This window comes from Cervus elaphus, chromosome 27 (genome assembly GCF_910594005.1).
Source record: "Cervus elaphus chromosome 27, mCerEla1.1, whole genome shotgun sequence".
In the NCBI taxonomy this organism is placed as follows: Eukaryota; Metazoa; Chordata; class Mammalia; order Artiodactyla; family Cervidae; genus Cervus; species Cervus elaphus.
This window is the reverse complement of record NC_057841.1, coordinates 55,809,563-55,831,235: the sequence shown is the minus strand read 5'-3', so window position 1 is coordinate 55,831,235 and position 21,673 is coordinate 55,809,563.

Below are 21,673 nucleotides of genomic sequence, written 5' to 3'. Positions count from 1 at the left end.
CCTCTTCACTGTCTACTTGCTTATTCACAGTTTCCAGTTTCTATGTGTTATTTTTTTTCTTTGAATAGAGAGAATTTCCAAACTATAAGATATATACATCTTAAGTTTATAGTTTAAATTTTGACATTTGTGTCCACATGCCTATGAACACTTTCCCAATCAGGATATAAAGCATTTTCATCATCCCAGAAAATTCCCTTATGCTCTTTTATGGCAAATCCTTCCTGGACAACTGCTCTTCCGAGTTCTATCACCATAGACTTTATTTATTTTTAATACTTACTTTGGAGAAGGAAGTGGCAACCCACTCCAGTATTCTTGCCTGGAGAATCCCATGGAGGGAGGAGCCTGGTGGGCTACAGTCCATGGGGTCCCAAAGTGTTGGACACGACTGAAGCGACTTAGCAATACTTATTTATTTTTGGCTGTGCTGGGTCTTCACTGGTGCACGGGCTTTTCTCTAGCTGTGGTCACCGGGGCTCCTCTCTAGTTGTGGTACATGGGCTTCTCATTGCGGTGGCTCTTCTTGTTGGGGAGCACAGGCTCTAGGGTGTGTGGGCTTCAGTAGTTTGCAACTCGTGGGCTCAGTAGTTGGGGCTCACAGACTCTGGAACACAGACTCAGCAGTTGTGCATGGGGTTAGTCGCTCTGTGGCATGTGGGATCGTCCCAGATCAGAGATCAAACCCGTGTCTCCTTCATTGGCAAGTGCATTCTTTACCACTGAGCCACCGGGAAAGTCCTATCACCTTAGACTTTTATTTTAACTTCATATTAATGAAATCAAACAGCATGGGGTCTTTTTCATTTGGCTTCTTTTTTTCAACATGGTTTTGAGATTGATCTATGGTGGTGCATGTGTCAGTAGTTTGTTCTTTATCCACACTGAGTAGTATTTCATTGTGTGAAATCACCCCTATTTGCTTCTTTCTTCTGTTGATATGAGGTGTATGCATCCCTCTCTATCTTTGATCCCTATCAGTAATCTGACCTCCTTTGTTCTGGCATTGTACTTTTATTGATCTAACCTAAGATTGCATTCATTATCAGAGTGTCTTTATTGTCCTGTTTACATGATGATGGGTGGAGAACAGCAGGGCTTTGCAGCAAGATTGCAATAGATTCAAATCCCAGATCTGCTTCTTATAATCTGTAGGACATAGAGAAATTATTTTGTCTCTGTACTTTTGTAAAAAGGTGATAATAACAATGCCTGTGTCTCTTTGTCCATGGTAGGAGCTTATGGCACTCAAGAAATATTAGTTCCTATTCACACCTGCCCACCTGCTTTTTTCCCCCTTTTTTTTGGAATTGTTTTTTTTAATTGGAGGATAATCAGTTTACAGTGTTGTGATGGTTTTTGCCATACATCAGTATGAATCAGCCACAGGTATCCTGTGTCTCCCCCATCCTGAACGCCCCCCTTCTTCCCACTCTAGCCCCCCAGGTTGTCTGTGAAACTGCAGTATAGTCTTGTCACACCATCTCTCTTCTACATGCGTGAATTTTCGTAAACTCATGTGCCATATTTCCACATTTATCCTTTTTGTTCTCATGTAAATCCTACCCATCATTTTACTCCACTGAGACCTGCTGGCTCCTGGCTTGATCAAGCAGCAGGGTTACTGTCTCTCTTGGCCCTTGTCATCTATGGATCTGATAAGCAGATCATTGTATACTCTTTCAAGTCACTCTTAATATTTGGGCAGAACAGAAATAAGGCCTTAGCATAGAATTGACAACCACCCTTTAGTCTGAAATTGATCAACTTATCAATACTCTTTGCGTACCGTGTTGCAGGCAGTTTGAAATCCACTGAACTATGTTGTTTTTCAGTTATCTTTTCACAAGATATCAAGTGAGAGAATTCTAATAACCTATAGGATTCAAAGACCTTGGAAATTCTGCACATATAAAGAATAAATTATGAGCATCCCTTTGGAATATGTCTTTAATTCATTAGAATTTCCTGGAAAAATTTTTAATAGTTGACCTCATAATTTGAAGTTTTTAAAAGGTCATCCCTGATCTACTGGAGGAAGAATGTTGCCTATCATGCTTAAAAAGGTTCTTCAGGGGAAAAACCAGAAACGCAATGATATTAATATTTTGTAATTTAACCATTTTTCCATTTCTCTGTGCCTTTTTACATCTTGAGCCTGCAGAGTTGATTGCTTTCTTAAGATTTTTAATGAATAAGATTGCATCAGATTCTTTCCTTGCATTATGACCTCTGGGATAAAAATACCTTCAGATCCAACAAAGAGCAAAGGTTAGAATCGTAATCTTTTCTACATATATTATCCTATCTTGATTTTTAAAAGTACTGTTTTGTTTGATTGAGACAACTCTATACATACTGTACATTTACCTAAAATATATGCTTTTTAAAATTAAATTTCTCTGTTTTATTTTGTTTAAAGAAATATTTTTGGCTGCGCTGGGTCTTCATTGCTGCTCAAGGGCTTTCTCTAGTTGCAGCGAGCGGGGGCTACTCTGTTGCTGTGCTCGGGCTACTCGTGGAGATGGCTTCTCTCGTCACAGGGCACCGGCTCTAGGAGCTTGAGCTTCAGTAGCTTCAGCCTGTGGGCCCTGGGGTGCGGGCTCCGTCGTCGTGGTTCACCGTCTTCATTGCTCTGCGTCATGTGGGGTCTTCCCGGATCAGGGACCCAACCCATGTCCCCTGCATTGGCAGGCGATTCTTAATCCACTGTGCCACCAGGGAAGTCCTGTGGTTTATTTTTATTTCTTATTTTTTGGGGGGGTTGTTTTTAATGGTTACCATTTTCTCATTCTTGAATGTGAGAACAGATCATGTTATTAAGCAGAGCCTTCATATATAAAGTAAAATTTCTTTCTACTTTGAGAATTTAAGACCATTTTGTTCACATGAGAGGCAAAAAAAAAAAAAAGCAAGTTGATTTGGAAGAGCCTTGAAGGCAGGGAACACGCCAGGTATCTTGACCTCATTACCTACCGCTACGTTTTGCACAGTATAGGCACAGAGTAAAACTGTATTAAATTGTGTTGAAGGGGGATTAAATGAACTTTTATTGGTTTTTCACACATATAATATGAATTTCAATTCAATATATATCTAGCAGTGTATTTTAGTAGTTCATGATCATTCTTACTAAACATCATCTGTCTAAAAAAATAAGTTTTTTACTGTTTTGAAAATGTCAGAGGAGGAAAGTGTTTCTTCTGTAATTCTGCAGTTGGCAGCATGATGTGTCTAAGATTCAAAGGAGAACATTTGGGAGGATGACATCTTCAGAAACCTTTGGAATAACTCATGTGATCATACTTTCTCAAAAGATACCTGAGTGAGGATAAAAATTTCTTCTGTACAAATTCCCAGCAGAAGAATTTTATGTAGCATTTAGAAAAAAAATTATCACATAAACTCATACGGAGAGCTCTTTGTAGCTTGGCTTCTTGGAAAGGTAAGAGCTTGTAAGAAGGAACGTCCTTGGGCTGAGTCTTTGATTTGCAGTCATTAGATGACCATTATTTATTGCTTTGTTTGTGGCACATTTTAGTCATTTCCTGTGAATTGATTCATTCCTTCATTTCAGGATTACTGTATTCACATAGAAATCCTACCTGGGTCTTCAAAAGCTTCCCAAAGCACACTTCTTTGGTCTCCAGCTTTGTTTAATTTTTGTGTTAGGGAAAGTTAACAAAATGAGGGAGGAACTAACTGAAAGCATTTTCTTCATTATCCCCACCATTGTGTTTGATGTCATCATTACCATCTTCATTCTTACCCTTACCTTTGTCAATATTGCAGTTGCAGTGAGCTTCAAGGTTAAAGCTTTAGCATGGATTAATTTTTTAGCTCTTGAAGTAGATAGTTTTAAGAGAGATGTCTGTTTACATGTGAGTTAGTCTGGCAAGATAAATCAGAGAGCCTAACACCAAATTTAACATCCACGAGTATAATAAGGGTTTGTGATGCTTCCTAGAGGACCTGAGGTCTATAAACCAATGAATAGTTTACAATGAGACATAAATATAGCATATAAAACATGCAGCCTTTTCATAGTGGAAAATCTAGATGTGTTTGAGGTTTGGCAGTGATGAAAGAAAAATGCCGTTGTTACAATTTTACATAAAGATGGCTTTATGTTTCAAATATTAATATGCACCCTGTATAGCTTTAATTGGGCTGGAGGTATTAACTGGCCTAGAAAAAGGGGAGCAACTTAGGACCAGAGAGACTCCCCTGGCGGTGAAACCCCATGGAGCCCTGCTTAAGACCTAGCTCCTTCACTGAAAATAGTCTGCATTTGGGAATGAAAGGACCAGGGAGAAATTCACTTAAGAAATACCTGGAGGATGTTCTGAAATAAAATGGAAAAAAAAAAAAAAAGATCTCCCAAATGAATAATTTATCACTGAATCTCATGCTAAATTCTCATTTTCTTAAGGAACACATGAACAATCTGTTAGAGATGAGCCGTTCTTCTTGAGGTGCCAATCTCAGCTTATGTTGACTTGACAGCAAAGCATTTGCAAGCACAGTGCATTTTTCAAGTTCAACTTTGTTCGTTCATTTTCCTGCAGATCCGTATAGTATAGTCGTGGCCAAATTGCCCAGCCATAGGAATGCTTGACACATAGCCTTCTCTCCCAGGAGCCCTGACTTCAGCAGAGTTGCCTTAGTAATAGCCCCTGAACATGGGCTCAGAATCTCAGTATAGGCTTGTAGTCCCCACAGGCTGCAGTCTGTTTCACTGACAGCTCACTTCCGAGTTCACCACTGGAGTCCAGATTAGTTGAAATGCCCGGCAATGCCCATCCCTTCATGTGGTTTGAAAGCTTCAAGTAGTTAATTAAAAGTGGATATAAGGAAGCAGAAGCCCTGCTATTCTTTTTGCTAAAATCAGGAAATTACTCTGTAGTTGAAAGAATCACTCTGTAGTTGAAAGGTGAAGAATTGATGCTTTTGAACTGTAGTGTTGGAGAAGATTCTTTAGAGTTCCTTGGACTGCAAGGAGATTCAACCAGTCCATCCTAAAGGAGATCAGTCGAAGGTGTTCATTGGAAGGACTGATGTTGAAGCTGAAACTCCAATACTCTGGCCATCTGATGTGAAGAGCTGACTCATTTGAAAAGACCCTATGATGCTGGGAAAGATTGAAGGTGGGAGGAGAAGATGATGACAGAGGATGAGATGGTTGGATGGCATCACCAACTCAATGGACATGAGTTTGAGTAAACTCTGGAACTGGTGATGAACAGGGAGGCCTGGTGTGCTGCAGTCCAGGGGGTCACAAAGAGTCGGACATGCCTGAGCGACTGAACTGATCTAAGGGTCTAGTCAGACTCTGTGATCATAGCTCCTCTCTAGTATAGACTTTTGTTCCCAATATTGATATCAGTATTTATGTGCAATAGTTATCTGAGACTTTTGCAATAGGTTGGGAGAAAAAAAAATGAAGGAAGGGTTTCCCTGGTGGCTCAGTGGTAAAGAATCTGCCTGCCAATGCACAAGATGGGGATTTAATCCTTGATCTGGGAAGATTCCACGTGCCTCGGGGTGACTAAGTCCGTGTGCCACAGTACCAAAGCCCACATTCCCTAAGGCCTGTGCTCTGCAAGAAGAGAAGCACTGCAGTGAGAAGCCCCTGGGCTGCAAGTAGAGAAAGTCCATGTGTGACAAGGAAGACTCACCACAGCCATAAATAAATAGGATAATAAAAATACAAAAGAATAGGAAATGCATACCCTCTTTCAATGAGAAGTTCCAACTTAAGAAATCTATGCTTTCCAGTTGAAAACACCTAAGTGTATATGTTCAGGGATGTTTCCCACAGCATCGTTTGGAATGGTGTAAAACCTGAAGTAACCTAATGGTTAACCAGTAGGAGAATGAAGCATATATAAGGTTGAATATTATGCAACAATGAAAAAGAATGAATGAAAGCCATATGTATTGGTTTGAAAGGACACTGGTGATGATGCTAGTTACAATGAAAAGGTGTATTGCAGAGTGCTCTGTCATATAATTGCATTCAAAGTAAATAAATAAAGATTGTGTGCGTGCATGAATAGAATAAAAAGGTATGAAAAGACACATCCCAAGATGCTATCATCAGTTAACTGGAAGGCAGGAAGGAGGCTGCAGAGACAAGAGGACAAGGATTACCTTTTTTGGGTAGACATTTGTGTGGTGTATAGATGTATTAGTTTGCTGGTGCTGCTGTAAAGTACCACAGGCTGGGTCGCTTAAATCACAGGTATCTATCATGTCATGGTTCTGGAGGCTGGAAGTCCAAAATCAAGGGGTCAGGAGGGCGGGTTCTTTCTGAGGACTGTGACGGGGGGACCTGCCCTGGGCCTCTCTCCTCGTCTTGTCGGTGACTGACTCAGTGTTTCTTCCCAGCATCTTCTGTGTGTGCATGTCGGTCTCTGTGTCCCAGTGCTCCCTTTTTATAAGAACACCAGTCACACCGGGGAAGAGGCCCACCTGACTCCAGTGTGGCCTCACCTGAGCTCATTGCACCTGTAACAGCCCTGATTCCTAATATGGTCCCATCCCGAGGTGCTGGGGGCTAGGACTTCAGTGTCTGAATTTGGGAGAGGAGTGCAATTCAACGTGTAAGAGCAGCTATGACTTCTGTAATCTTTTTAAAAGACAGAAGTGAGGCGAGTATAAAGAAAAGGACACAGGGCTTGGCATCAGGGGGCCACAGAGGTTCCAGACTTGCTTCTGCTGCTCTCAAGCTTCGCTTGCCCAGCTCATCTCTCATTGCCCAGGTGATTTTTCCTCTGTAAGAGGAAGCTTTGACTTAGCTGATCTCTGAAGCCTGTCATACCTTGAAGCAATCTGCATCTCTGCACAACCTGACCGATTGTTCTGGGCCCGAGGAATCCTCATTCTTTGCCGCTGGCCCACCACGTGGGTCCTCGGGCAGTGCATCTTCTCCCCAGCCTTGTTCTGTGTTTAGTACAGCTCAGATGCTATACTTTTTTCCCCACAGTGAGTCAAACCACTTGAGTGCCTGTGTCTGGGGAAACGGCCCTGATGTTCCCCAGGTGGCTCAGTTGCAACCAGCCTGGGATGATAATTTATCTGCTGTCATTCCATGTAGGCATTAGTCCCCCAAATCCATATAACACCACTTTTTATGTCCTCAGGTGATAGGGTGCTTATTTAGCTTCAGGGACTTTCCAGCAAAGAATTTCTTGAACCCAGGCCCAGACCTCAAAGGGCCTCAAATTCTACTGAGTGATCTTCCTCTATGTGTAATTGGCCCAATTAGTAATGTAGATTTTCTGGAAAAGCTACAACCTCCATCCGACTGACTTTGGAGGAGAGTGAATACCTTTTTTACAGAGTAACTCTGGGACCAGTTTCATCTTAGGAGAGGAGCTCAGCCCACCATGGCCTTTCTCTAGCTCTTCCGGCGTCACAGCTCTTTCCGGAGAAATGCCTCCTGTTACGTTTCGCCAGACACTCTTGCTTGTGGTCTGGTAAAGTGGCTCCAAAGTCATTTAAACGAACGGGCCAAAATCTCTCTCGTGGGCTGTGACAGTCCCTCCTGCTGATACCGGTACCAGCTGTGTCCGAGAAGTTTTCTTCACCCAGCAGTTCAAGTTCTTGCAGGTCTTTAGGCGAGGAGGGTGCTTTCAAACAAGACAAAGAAGCTGAGTCTCTGCAGGCTTTTCTTCTATCTGTTTGTTCTAACTGGTGTTGATCACAACAGCTCGGACACGTAGGAGATCTAGGATCTGATTTATGGCAGAGACAGGTTTGTGAATAGTTTTAACAGAGGGCTGGAAAAAAAAAGTGAAAGTGAAGTCGCTCAGTCGTGTCCGACTCTTTACGACCTCATGGACTATATAGCCCACCAGGCTCCTCCATCCATGGAATTTTCCAGGCAAGAATACTGGAGTGGGTTGCCATTTCCTTCTCCAGGGGATCTTCCCGACCCAGAGATTGAACCCAGGTCTCCCACACTGCGGGCAGACCCTTTACCATCTGAGCCACTAGGGAAGCCCAACAGAGGGCTAAAGGAGATCAAATATGTATGAGTGAGTGGCTTTACTTATGATACTTTAATCAGGGAACACTGAACCGGATGCTGTGGTTTGAAAGGTGTGTTAAAATGCATGGGGTTATGTTGTCAAAATATACAACTCTAATGAATATATTTTGCACATGTCATAATAGTGTATATTTATAACATTTTTTCAATATAGCTTTTTGTTTTTATTTTCAGTGTAGCTTTTAAAAAAATTGGAATATAGTTGCTTTACAGTGTTGTTTCTGCTGTCCAGCAAAGTGAGTCAGCCGTGTGGTATGTACATCTCCTCTCTGTAATGGACTTAGCATTTAACAGACAAAGCATTTAGTACTGTTCCCTGTGCTATACAGTCAGTCATTACTCATCTATTTTCTACATAGTATCACTAGTGTATACATGTCAGTCCGAATCTCCCAAATCATCCCACCTGTGCCCCCTTTCGCCCTTGGTGTCCTTACATTTGTTTTCTACATCTGCGTGTCTATTTCAGCTTTGCAAGTAAGATTGTCTATACCATTTTTCTAGATTCCACATACGTGCCTTAATATACAATATTTGTTTTCCTGACTTCATCACGTATTACGGTCTTTAGGTCCATCCACATTTCTGCAAATGGCACAGTTTCGTTGAGTACAACTTTTATTTGCTTTCATTATTTTTACTTCCAGGCATTCCTGAAACTGTCTGAATTTAGTATAAATTCAAACTACCGAATTAACTTTTCTCTTAAATTCTGGAGTTAGGACATTTATGATTCCCACTGATCAATCTGCAACTTCAGTTTTGTGGGTGACTAATTCCAAATGGGTGAAATATTAAAACCAATATGGACAAGTGGGGCTGGATATCGATAACTCTGAAGGATCACCACTGCAGGAAAGCAAAGAAAAGTCCCACCTACTTAGTATTAAGGCTGATTTGTGGCTGTGGAATAGCTAAGCTGAAGTTAAGTGCCCTATCTTGCTTGTTAGCTTGTTACTGATTACCGTAAGGAGTTAGTCAGCCCTGCCTTTGCGTTTGGATATTCAGTTACAGGGCTCTTGTGTCTCACATGAAAGGTTTTAGCTGGGTAAACAATCTCTTTATGGCTGCACTGTGGAAATAGAAAAAGTTTAAGTGTTTCTTCTGTTTATACTCTCTCTCTGTAAAGTGATAATATCTGTAAAGTCTCCAGTTGGTATTTGAATGGTAATGGGGCGTGCATTCGTATTCTTATCTAGGACATGCATAAAATAGCAAACTGTGTGTAAATATATGCTAGAAAGAAGCTGCTCTTCTAAACCTATGTGGGAAGTTCATGTGGCTGAATACTTGTGATTTCTCTGACTTCCATATTCTTTGATTTTTCACATTTTACCCTGGTTTTCTGTCACAGAACTATACTGGATGCCGTGACTGGTTCCATTTAGGAGAAGTTATTAGAGTTTCTATGGGAGAACAATTCCACTTGGCTCCTAAGGAGCCATCTTTTTACATTGGTCTATGCATGTATCTTCTTGTTTAGTTGCCAAGTCGTGTCTGATTCTTTGTGACCCCATGGACTGTAGCCTGCCAGCCTCCTCTGTGCATGGGATTTCCCAGGCAAGAACACTGGAGCTGGTTGCTATTTTGTTCTCCAGGGGATCTTCCCAACCCAGGGATTGAACCCATGTCTCCTGCATTGGCAGGTGGATTCTTTACCACTGAGCTATCAGGGAAGCCCCCTATGCATATATACTCTGCTCAGATTAGTTAATTTTTTTTTTTTTTAGATTAGTTAATTTTAAGACTGTGAACTCACTGAGGAAAGAGACCATGATAGAATCATCTTTGTACTCTTCCTAGCGCTTGTGGTAGGTATTTGGTGAGTGTTTGTAAAATGAATAGACTTGGTCAAGTAAGTGATTATTTTAAAGACACATTCAGTTCTTTTAGAAATAATAGTTAAGCTTTTCCTTCAAAAGGCCTAGTGTTTTGATGCAAACTTCATTCTGATGAGGCACACAATGATGCTTTAGATGGGTCACTAGAAGGTCTGAAATCATCAGTCTCAGTTAAGAACAGACCCAGATTTACTTTTGGTTTCTCTCCATTGAATTATGTCCCACACATTGGCCATAGATGTTAACAAACAGAGAAGCCAGCAGTCTGAGAACGGATTCCACTCTAAACATTTTCAGCTTAGGGAGGTTTTCCAGTAAAATCCTGATTGTCTCTCAGAGAGCCACATTCTTTTAGTTTCCCACCTTGTGCTTTTTTTTGGTGAAAGATTTCTAGTTCTGTTTAAAGATGACTAATATAGAGAAAGAAGCCCTTCAATTAACAAAGTCGTGTGCAGGGAATATAAGAATCTTTCCTTCAGCATGATTGATGAATAGTTGACAAAGCTGGAGAGAAATAGTTACGTTGATTGCAGAGTAGAAAAGCACTTTGTTGACTAGCATGGATGAAAGCATACTTCTCTCACAAAAGGTGAGCTCTGAAGAGCAGACAGTCTGTTTCCTTCATTACTTCATTCCTGTAACTTAGAATGGGGCCCATAGTAGGCTCTCACAGGTAGCTGCTGAAGGATTAATGGCTTGATAGAATTTTAATATCCAAGTTATAGATCAAGTGAAGAAAGGTAATTTTTGTCTAACCTCCCCCAAATTGCCATAACTGCCTTTACTGTTCTGGTTTGGAAGTAAAACTCCAATTCTGTGTTGGAATGTAAATGACAATTCTAATATTGAGTCTGTCGATGACTGGGCAGATGCTTTCAAAAAGATGGGTCTCAAGTCTTGGTTAAATTTCTTTTTAATGAACTTTGTGTTTGAGATAATTGCAGATTCATGTTGCAGTTCTAAGAAGTAATACAGAGAGAGGCCAAGTGACCTTTATCCAATTTCCTCCAATAGTCACTTCTTAAAAAAAAATAGTACAATGCCACAGCCATTGATCCAAGACATTGACAGTCAGGGCAGAGAACATTGCCACCGTAAGGATCCCTTGTGTTGCTTATTGATAGCCAGGGCTATTGCCTTCTCTCCCAGCCTCCTTTCCCAGTCCCTGACCTCTGGTTGATCTCCTCTCCATTTCTATAATTTCATCATTTTAAGAATGTTACTGTCTATAAATGGAGTCACATAGCCGGTGACCTTTTGGGATGGGCTTATTACTCAGCGTCATTTCCTGAAGTTCATTGTAGTTGTGTTACCCGGCAGAGGGAACTGGGGGAGACCAGTCTCCATCAGGCAGAGAATGTACCATCCGTGTCCTGCTTAGCCCCAGTAACACTACCCTGGGAGGGGAATCAGAACATCACCGGGTTTTGCTACTTGGGGCATAGAAGACTAGCTTTCTGCTTGGCTCTGTCAAGACCATCCAGTGGGGGAGATGGGTGGTCTCTGCCTGCTTCTGTAAGGGGGGTGGGGCGGGTGCTTTGAAGGGGCCTTCCTGCTTGGCCCTAAGCAAACCGCAGCCTTCCCGCCTGGTTATATGGGCTGCATAAGGAGACCCTGCACACGCATGTTTGTACCATGTGTTCTTTTTTCCTCATTTTCAGTGTCTTCATGTGCTTTCTGGGTTACGTCCATGGTTTTCTGGTTGCAGGAAGGGATTGATCTGGGAGGAATGGGGACTGATCCATCTTGGCAGAACCAGAAGTCTCTGAATCTTCCTTTTCAAGAGAATTCTATACAGTTTTTTCTCAGTGCACTTTATGAATTGTTAACTTTGACAGAGGACATCAATTTTCATACTCTGTCTTAGAGCGTGTAATTTCTGTTGCTGTTCAGTATATCTTGTGTTTGAGACAAGTATCTGCATTAAATTCTTTAAAATAAGACTTTCATCAGGGTAAGTATTTAAGGATGATTTGATAGGTCAGCTTAGGGGCAGAAAAAGATGAGGATGGAGTTCTTTCTGAAATTGTCTCATAATTTTTAAGTGTTACTTTACATATTTATTTTTCAAAACATCACTCTCAGACAGTTTGGCTGATAGAAACTATCCATCATTTTGGCATTCTGAAAACTTGCAAGAGAATTCCTTATGATCGTAGAGCAATTTTGTCACACTTCTAAGTGGAAGAGTGAGTCTCTCAGTCGTGTCTGACTCTGCAACGCCGTAGACTATCCAGTCTATGGTATTCTTCAGGCCAGAATACTGGAGTGGGTAGCTGTTCCCTTCTCCAGGGAATCTTCCCAACCCAGAGATTGAACCCAGGTCTCCTGCATCGCAGGCGGATACTTTACCAACTGAGCCACCAGGCAAGCCCACTTTTAAGTGGAAGGGGTGAAGAAATTTCACTATTGTCTAAAATAATTCATCTAAGTATGTTTTCAATATTCAGACTGGGCATTATTGATCATAGGCTGTTTTACTCCTTGTTTTCTATGGTGTCCTTGTTCACGGACTCTCCTCTATTTCCTATAGTTCTTTTTTCCACAAAGGCTCAGGAGCTCCCCTGTTTCTTTGTGGAATTGGAGTCATTTCCAGTGTATTTGCCTATTAGAGCTGGAGATTAGGGAAGGAGCCAATAAAAATTACACTAAGGAAATTAATTAGCTTCAGCCATAAAACTTTTCAGCTGGAGCTGCAGGTCAAATGACCTCCCCCAAGACAAATCTTTCTAAAGACAACCTCTAAATGTACAAATCCCTGGAGGCAACTAAACTATGTCCTTATTAATTCAAAGTAAAGAATTCTAAGTAAGCATCTCTTCAGGTAAAGGGACTGCATAAGAAATTAAATTGCCCAGTGGTTTTGCTTTAATTTGGGCAGTCAATCTGAACCCAATTTATAGTTTCAGTCTCTGACATCCACATGTATGAGTAATTATTTGCACATATGAACATTCACACTTAACACAAATATTAGACCCAGAAATTAATGAATATATTTTATACATTCAAAAAAATCCCTTGTATAACCTTGTATTTATTTTAGTTGCTACTTGATAAACATGTACTGAACAGGGAAATGATTTAGGTCATTTGACTTTTCTTCTCATTCACAACTTCTTGGGCCTGATCTGTGGTTCTGCCACTGCTGCCTGGTGTCATCTTTCTTTTTTTCTGTCTTTAAAAGTCAGGTTTATTAAAGTATAACTTACATATGGTAAAATTCACTCTTTTCAGTGTATATCCTATGGATTTCAACAGATCCGTTCATTCAGTGATGGAGCCACCCTTGTGATCAGTGCCATTAAACTCCTAATTCTTTCACAGCCTCTGGCAACCAGTAATCTGTTTTCTGTTCCTAAAATTCTCTCCTTTCCGAAATTTTGCATAAATGGAATCAGACAATAGACAGAATTTTGACTCTGTCTTAAGTATTCAGGTACAGGTTTTTGTGTGAACATAAGTTTTGGAAGAAAAGCTACGAAGAAGAAAAGCTATGACAAACCTAGACAGTGTATTAAAAAGTAGAGATAATACTTTGTCAACAAAGATCCATATAGTCAAAGCAATGTTTTATTCAGTAGTCATATATGGATATGAGAGTTGAACCATAAGGAAGGCTGAGCGCCAAAGAATTGATGCTTTTAAACTGTGATGTTGGAGAAGACCCTTGAGAGTCCCTTGGACTGCAAGAAGATCAAACCAGTCAATCCTAAAGGAAATCAGTTCTGAATATTCATTGGAAAGACTGATGCTGAAGCTCCAATACTTTGGCCACCTAATATGAAGAGCTGACTCATTTGAAAAAACCCTGATGCTGGGAAATATTGAAAGCAGGAGAAGGGAATGATAGAGGACAAGATGGTTGGATGGCATTACTGACTCAATGGACATGAGTTTTCGCAAACTCCAGGAGATGATGAAGGACGGGGAAGCCTGGCGTTCTGCAGTCTATGGGGTTGCCAAGAGTCGGACACGACTGAGTGACTGAACAGCAACAGAAGCTTTCACTTCTCTGGGATGAGTGTCCAAGGAGCGCAATTGCTGGGCTAAATGGTGGTTGCATATTTGTTGGGTTGTTTGAGTTAATCTTTCTGAATACTTTGTCGTCACACTGCCCTGATCATATTCACAGTCCTGGCATTTACAGCTCATTGTGAACTGACCCCATCTAATCTCTTCCACCTGCTTTTCTGATTGGGGTTAGCCTTCAGAATGCTTCCCGATTCCGTTTTTTTTTTTTTTTTTTTAAGATTTTTTTGGGGGGGTGTGGACTGTTTTTTAAAGTCTTTATTGAATTTGTTACAATATTGCTTCTGTTTTATCTTTTGGTTTTTTGGCCACAAGGTTTTTTGGTTTTTTGGCATGAGGGGTCTTAGCTCCCTGACCAGAGAGTGAACCCGTACCCTTTGCATTGGAAGGCAAAGTTTACCCACTGGCCCACCAGGGAAGCCCCCAGATTCAAATTTAGTTGTGCTGTTTCCCCGACTCTTCTGCATCCATGCCTTAGGCTCTCCCACCTAAGTGTATGTGAAGACTTCCTCCTGCCCCACATCAGACTCTTGTCTGTGTTGACCTCCGGTGTTCTCTTGCTTTCTTGCTCTCATTTGCCACTAAAATTTCAGCTCATTTCTCATCTCTTCTGTTATGCCTTCTGTAAATACTTTAATACATGCTGTTATATTCTCATATAATCATTAAGACACATCATTGCACCTCAAATTTATCCTGTTGTACATAATATCACATCTTTTTTTTTTCTAATTTAATTTTTGCTTCCCTCTAGCCAGCAATTTTTTTTTTTCTGTTACACTGTTGCTTACTCTGCTCATGTCAGATCTTCAAATCATAGGTTCTCATGACACTATGTAGCACCTTCCTAGCACTTGGTCAGAGTGGAGATTGCCCAGAGCCTTGTGTGATAGTGCCTCTTGACTCTCTTAATTCTCACCACGTGAGTCACTCCTATTCATTTTTCAGGACTCGGCTTCAAAGTCATTTCATCAGAGATGACTTTTCTAACTCACTGACGAGGTCACTTTACTAAAGCTCATTAGTAATTCTCTTTCATAGTACCTGTATTTTTTTTTATAATTATATAGTAATTTGTTCCATTCATTCAGTGAATATCTGTTGATCACCTATTTTGTGGCAAGTAATGTTTTAGGAGCTAGAGATATATTAGTGACACAACAGATACAACTTCCTGCTCTTACATTTTTATGGGAGGAGATGGATAATAAAAAAGTAAGTGATATTAGAAGATGTATTAGGATAGTCTAAGTTATGCTGTGGTAACAAGAAAACCCAGCAAAATTAAAAGATGCTTACTCCTTGGAAGGAAAGTTATGACCAACCTAGATAGCAAATTAAAAAGCAGAGACATTACTTTGCCAACAAAGGTCCATCTAGACAAGGCTATGGTTTTTCCAGTGGTCATGAATGGATGTGAGAGTTGGACTGTGAGGAAAGCTGAGTGCCGAAAAATTGATGCCTTTGAACTGTGGTGTTGGAGAAGACTCTTGAGAGTCCCTTGGACTGCAAGGAGATCCAACCAGTCCATCCTGAAGGATATCAGTCCTGGGTGTTCATTGGAAGGACTGATGCTGAAGCTGAAACTCCAGTGCTTTGGCCACCTGATGCGAAGAGTTGACTCATTGGAAAAGACCCTGATGCTGGGAGGGATTGGGGACAGGAGGAGAAGGGGACGACAAAGGATGAGATGGCTGGATGGCATCACCGACTCGATGGACATGAGTTTGAGTAAACTCCGGGAGTTGGTGATGGACAGGGAGGCCTGGCCTGCTGCGCTTCATGGGGTCACAAAGTGTCAGACACGACTGAGCGACTGAACTGAACTGAACTGAGCACCCACAGATGATCTGGGTTCTCATAACACCATTACCACTTGAGGTGTTCAAAGCCCAATTCTCCTTTCCTGGGTCTTTCCAGGACTCCGGTCAGTTGTGGAAGAGTGGTAGTCCACGTGGGAGATTTAGAAAGTAAGCTGAGCAGCCTGAGGCCAACCAGCGTGTGCTTCCTGCTCTGTGACCCTGGTCCTGCTGCCATCACGGGTCAGCAGTGAGGAGGATCTCACGGGCGATTAGCATAGCTGGTGTGACCGAGCTCACGCAAGTGAAGCCTGGTTCACCCAAGGAGAGGCCAGTCACCTTCAGAGTCAGACTGGGCTCTCCTACAGGACAAATAACTAGACCAGAAATTGTGCAAACATTTTCTGAAATAAACTTTAAATCTCCAGGAATTTGACACTTCAGTTCTGAGTTTCTATGCTGTCAGACTTTCCCTGAGGCAATGTGTGAATAATGTCTGTCTCTCTGGACAAGAAGAAATGCAGTAAGAAGCAAAGAGGAGAACATAGCTTGAAAAATCTTGTCTGCCACATTGTGAGTGATGTAGTGCGATGTGGAGGCATTCAGACTTCAAGAAGAAATCCGAGACATCGGAGACCATCCTTTGACCATCCACTGGTCGAAGGAGTCGGGCAAAGCTACAGGGAGAAGGCAGGATGTCAACCCATAAATCACAAACAACTTAAACTACCAAAAGAGAATCAGCATATCAGGATTTTCATGAAGACCGTATTATGAGGGACTTCCCTTGGGGTCTAGTGGCTCAGACTCCATGCTTCCAATGCAGGGGGACCAGGTTCCATCCCTGGTCAGGGAATTAGGCTCCACATGCTGCAACTAGGAGTTCACATGCTGCAACTAAAGACCCTGCACGCTGTAATGAAAACCCAGCGCAGCCAAACAAAGAAGTAAATAAATATACTTTTTTAAAAGATCGTATCATCCATGTCTGTTTGCATGTGGACATATCTTTGGCTCATTCAGAAGCATATACTGGGTTATATTTATTCCTAAACAAAGCAATATTTATATTCCTAATCCTTCACATATTTATTCTACTTCATGTTTGGGAATGTAGTTTTCCTTATCTCAGTTGATTAAGTGCATATTACTGTTGTAAAAGGTAGTTCCATCAATCACACGTGCTATCGCCAGCTGGATTTACTGACTCTGGTGGCCCAGATGGTAAAGACAATATGCATACGGAAGGCAGTATATATTTACTATTTTGAGTTAATGTGTTAAAACTACACATTTCACATAATGTTGAAATAGTTGTTGCCCCAAACACTATTTTATTCTTACATTAAATGCAGAGGGAAGATTATAGGGGACTTGGAGCCAGAAGTGTGGTGTTTGAGTCCCAGATCTACCATTTGCTACCAATGAGGCTTGTTCTCAGATTCCATTTTATCATCTGCTAACTGTGATGACAATAACCACACTCACCTTATATACCTAACAGGATCAAAGGGAGGATGCAGATGGAATTTATGTAATAGTGCTACTAGCATTATGTGTCTTTGTCTACTTAATGTTATATGTTAAAATATTTAAGTGGTTCTTATTACTCTTCACCACCTATTTTATTTTGGGGAGTTGATATCATTAAAGAAGGTTTTTTTTTTTTTTTTTCAGTGAAACCAAGAAAATAGCAAAAGCACAAAGAGAACTTTTTATTGGAAACATGGTGTCCAATAATCTGTTAAAATGTCTGCAGCAGCAAAATAATAAAAATCCGAGACCCGCCTTTAAGGGAGGCATTCGTGTGGAACCCACACAGCATTTTTTCTGGGTTTTATTCAATGACATGTCAGACCCATTATGTTTGATTCATTGGGTTTCAGTGTCTCAAGCTGAGGACTGCACTTTCTACGACCGATTGTGAAAGAACAAATGATGCTCCAAGTGGAGAGCCCAGCACCTTCCCTGCTTGAAGTGCAGGTCACTGGGAACACTTCAGTGTGGGAAATGGAGACCAGGCTCTTCTGGCCCTCAGGCTCCTTTATTTGTATCTGAGGCATACAGCACATAGTAGGTACTCAGTAAGAGATAATTGTTGATACACTTCTCTCAATGTGTATGTGTGTGTTTAGTTGCTAAGTTGTGTCCAACTCTTGCAACCCCATGGGCTGTAACCCACCAGGCTCCTCTATTCATGGGATTTCCCAGGCAAGAATCCTGGAGTGGGTAGCCATTTCCTTCTCCAGGGGATCTTCCCAACCCAGGGATCTAACCCAGGTATCCTGCATTGCAGGCAGATTCTTTACCGACTGAGCTATGAGGGAACTCAATACTTCCTGGTTATTTGTTGTGGGGTCATTGTTTATCATGTGGGTGGTGTGAGAATTGGGAAAGTAATAAAGCTGACCTAAGACACTGATACTTCCAACTTTGAAACGTATCAAAGTGTGAATGATAAGTTGATGAGAGAGAGGGATGGGGAGATGAATAGGGACGTGATAAAGCAAATATTGTGAAATGTTAATCGTGGAATCTGGCTGGTGGGTATATGTGTGCTAACTGTATACTTTTGTAAGCTTTTCTTGTTTGAATATCTTTGTAATAAAAATATCTGTGAAGGTAAAGTGAGTCTAGAACTAGGCTGTAGAGAGGCAAATTAGCTAGATTTCCTGCTGCTTTAAGAATTGTGGTATAATGAAGCCGTGTCAGCAAACTGAGTGTTTTGATATTGTTATTATTTGCTTAGGGTGTCAACTAGAAGGTGCAAGTTTTACTGCTATAACTAATTAATTCCTGCATCTTAGTTGCTCAGTAACATCCACACACTCACATTAAATGCAAGTTGGGCTGGGCCTCTGGTCTAGGTCCCGTCCTAACAGAGCCTCCATCCTTTGCAGTGTCACCAGTCATGGCAGAATGGGAGGAAGGCAGGGAGGGGGGCACAGAGTGACTTTGACATACAGTTTTCTATGTGCTTAAGGAGTAGAGGAGAATTTGGTGCTGGTTAACATGAGTTAAATCTTTTATAATGAGACTGAGCATGAAATAGCTCAATTTCCATGACTTCTTTCCTCTTCTTACTTCTCAGTGACAAGTACAAATTGTCACGCTTGTCAGTCCAAAACCCTTTAAAACTCCCAAACACAGGGCCTTGAGGAACAAACAATACCCACCGACACACAATAGGGATTCAAGAATGTTCATTATTTGCATGCCTCGATCATGTGCTGTCTTTCCAGTGTTCTCTGAATTTATCATTATGTCAAAAAGATTCAGGACTTACTCTGTGTCTGAAATTCTCTGGGAAATCATAGACATGGATCCTGTCCTCAAGTCAGAATAATCCAGAAGCTAATGAGCATACAGTAGAGAATAAATGTTACAGATGCAATTAAAGGCTAGATTGTAGTAGACTCTATGAATGAAATAGGATCAAAAAAGACAAGTATCATAGCAACAAGAAGGTGTAATAGCAATGATGGTAACAGCGGCTAATGCTGACACTGGGCTTACTGTGAATTGCGTCACCTTGAGCCCTTTATGCATATTGCCTCTTTGAATGTCCCCATCGACCTTGTGAGGTTGACACCATCACTGTGGACACTTCACAGAGAAGCAGTGATTTGAGTCACTGAAGTAGTTTGGTTTTGGTCAGGAGAAGGAGATGGCAGGAGGACCTTGGGAAAGGGAGTTGTGTGCATGAAGTTACAGATGGCTAAACAAGCAAAGGATGTGGAAGGGCAGGAAGGGGGCCAGCCAAAGTGCAGTTCAAGGTCTGGAAGGAGAAAAGAACTGGATGGTGGGATATGACCACATAGTGGGGACTTTGAGAACCATAGAAAGACTCAGTTTTCTGTTTTCTTTCTTTTTGAGGGGTAAATGTTTATGTTTGTCTGTGATGATAGAGGTCCAAATTGAAACAGAATATGCAAGTTAATGATAGTATTGTAAATCATGTCTGCAACAAGAGAAAAAAGATGAAAGAACAGATGAGTAGCAACGAAAGAGTGGTATGGAAGAACTCCATTTTCCCCATTAAAAAAAAAAATGGAGTTGAATAGTAGCAAATTCAGTCAAAATGTACCCCTGTATGGAAGGTTAGAGTGTGAAAGTGTTAGTCGCTCAGTCGTGTCTGACTCTCTGTGACCCCGTAGACTGCAGCCCACCAGGCTCCTCTGTCCATAGGATTCTCCAGGCAAGATTACTGGAGTGAGTTACCATGCCCTCCTCCAGGGGATCTTCCTGACCCAGGGATGGAACCCTGGTCTCCTGCGTTGCAGGCAGAGTCTTTACCATCCGAGCCGCCAGGGAAGCCCATATGGAAGGTTAGGCCAACTACAAAGACTCGAGGGCACCGTCCCCCAAGATTGCTCTCATTTCTGTCACCAGGTGCAAGTTTCAGGGGTTCCCCACACTCCCTTTCAGTTCAGTGATTTGCCAGGACTCAGAGCTCACTGAAGCACACTCATGGCTGTGGTTCATTACAGGGAGCGTATAGAGATTGAGATCAACCGAAGGGAGGAATAGGGCAGAGCCTGGGAGAGTTCCAGATATGGAGCTTCCCTCTGATGTGTGACAATCCACACGGAGTATTACCACCCAGGGAAGCTCACCCAGACCCCAGTGTTCTGACTTTTTATTGGGACTCCATTATGTAGGCTTGATTGATTGATTGACAGCCCATGTGGTTGACCTCAGTTTCTAGGATGATTGATATTGTGTGACCAAAGCCCTCACCCTAAGTTACGTGTTTTGGTCTTTCTGGGATGGCCAGTCTCCATCCTCCATCTCCATGAATGTGGGCATTCTCTCCACATCCCCAAGCCCACCGTCCACACCCCCAGAAATCATGCTCTTGGACTATCTAGCATGACCCAATGCTCCTAGGGAAACAGAGGCACACCTATCAGGCATAAAATTCCAAGGACCTGGAGATTACCTTCTGGAAGCCAAGGGCAAAGGCCAGACCTTCTCTTTAGTTAAGGCCAAATTCTTTACTATACACCCTGACTCCAGCATACTGTTAAAATTTACTGTATTTCAAACAAAGCCAATGTAAAGCAACTCTTTATTGGGTAACTTGTGACAAGTTGCTTTCTTTATGTGTATTTCACAGAAGAAAAAGCCATGAAACAGCTTTAAAAAAGCCTTCCTATCCAAGTATATTTGTAATTTCTTTATAGCTGCTCAGGAGAAAGCCTTGTGTAGTGTTCTCTTTGTCGGTGTGCCTTTTAGATTTGCGGCAGCAGTGGGAGGTGGCTGGGTCTAGCTTCACACGACATTTATGTGGCTGCGCTGGGTGCAGGCAGTGGGAGGTGGAGAATGACATTATCTGGGCTTCCGAGGTGAGGATGTGGCCAGGCTGACAGATGTAAGGCGTGGCATGAACAGCTTCTCAGGCGGCACAGTGGTAAGGAATCTTCCTGCCCATGCAGGAGATGCAGGAGATGTGGGTTGGATCCCTGGATCGGGAAAATCCCCTGGAGGAGGAAATGGCAACCCACTCCAGTATCCTTGCCTGGAGAATCCCGTGGACAGAGGAGCCTGGTGGGCTACATAGTCCAAGGAGTTGCAAAGAGTCAGACAGGACTGAGTGACCACATGTACACATGAACAGGGGCGGGGCTGCAACTGCCTTGACTAGCAGGGATGAGGACAGAGCTGCTTGGAGTATGGGTTTGAGAGGTGGTTGTGGATTGGGTTTAGATCTGAAGCAGTTAGAGAGCAGCCGGGCACCTGGTGAGTCAGCAGGGGTCAGGGCCAGAGCAGTGGAGGCGGCAGAATTTCACACGGAGTGGGAGGGAGCGCTGGTGGCTTCAGTGGTGAGGAGCAGTGTGTACACAGTGGTGTATAGCGTATATACACAGTGGTGTATAGTGGTGTAGAGCGTGTGCACACAGTGGTGTATAGCGTGTATTCACAGTGGTGTATAGTGGTGTCAA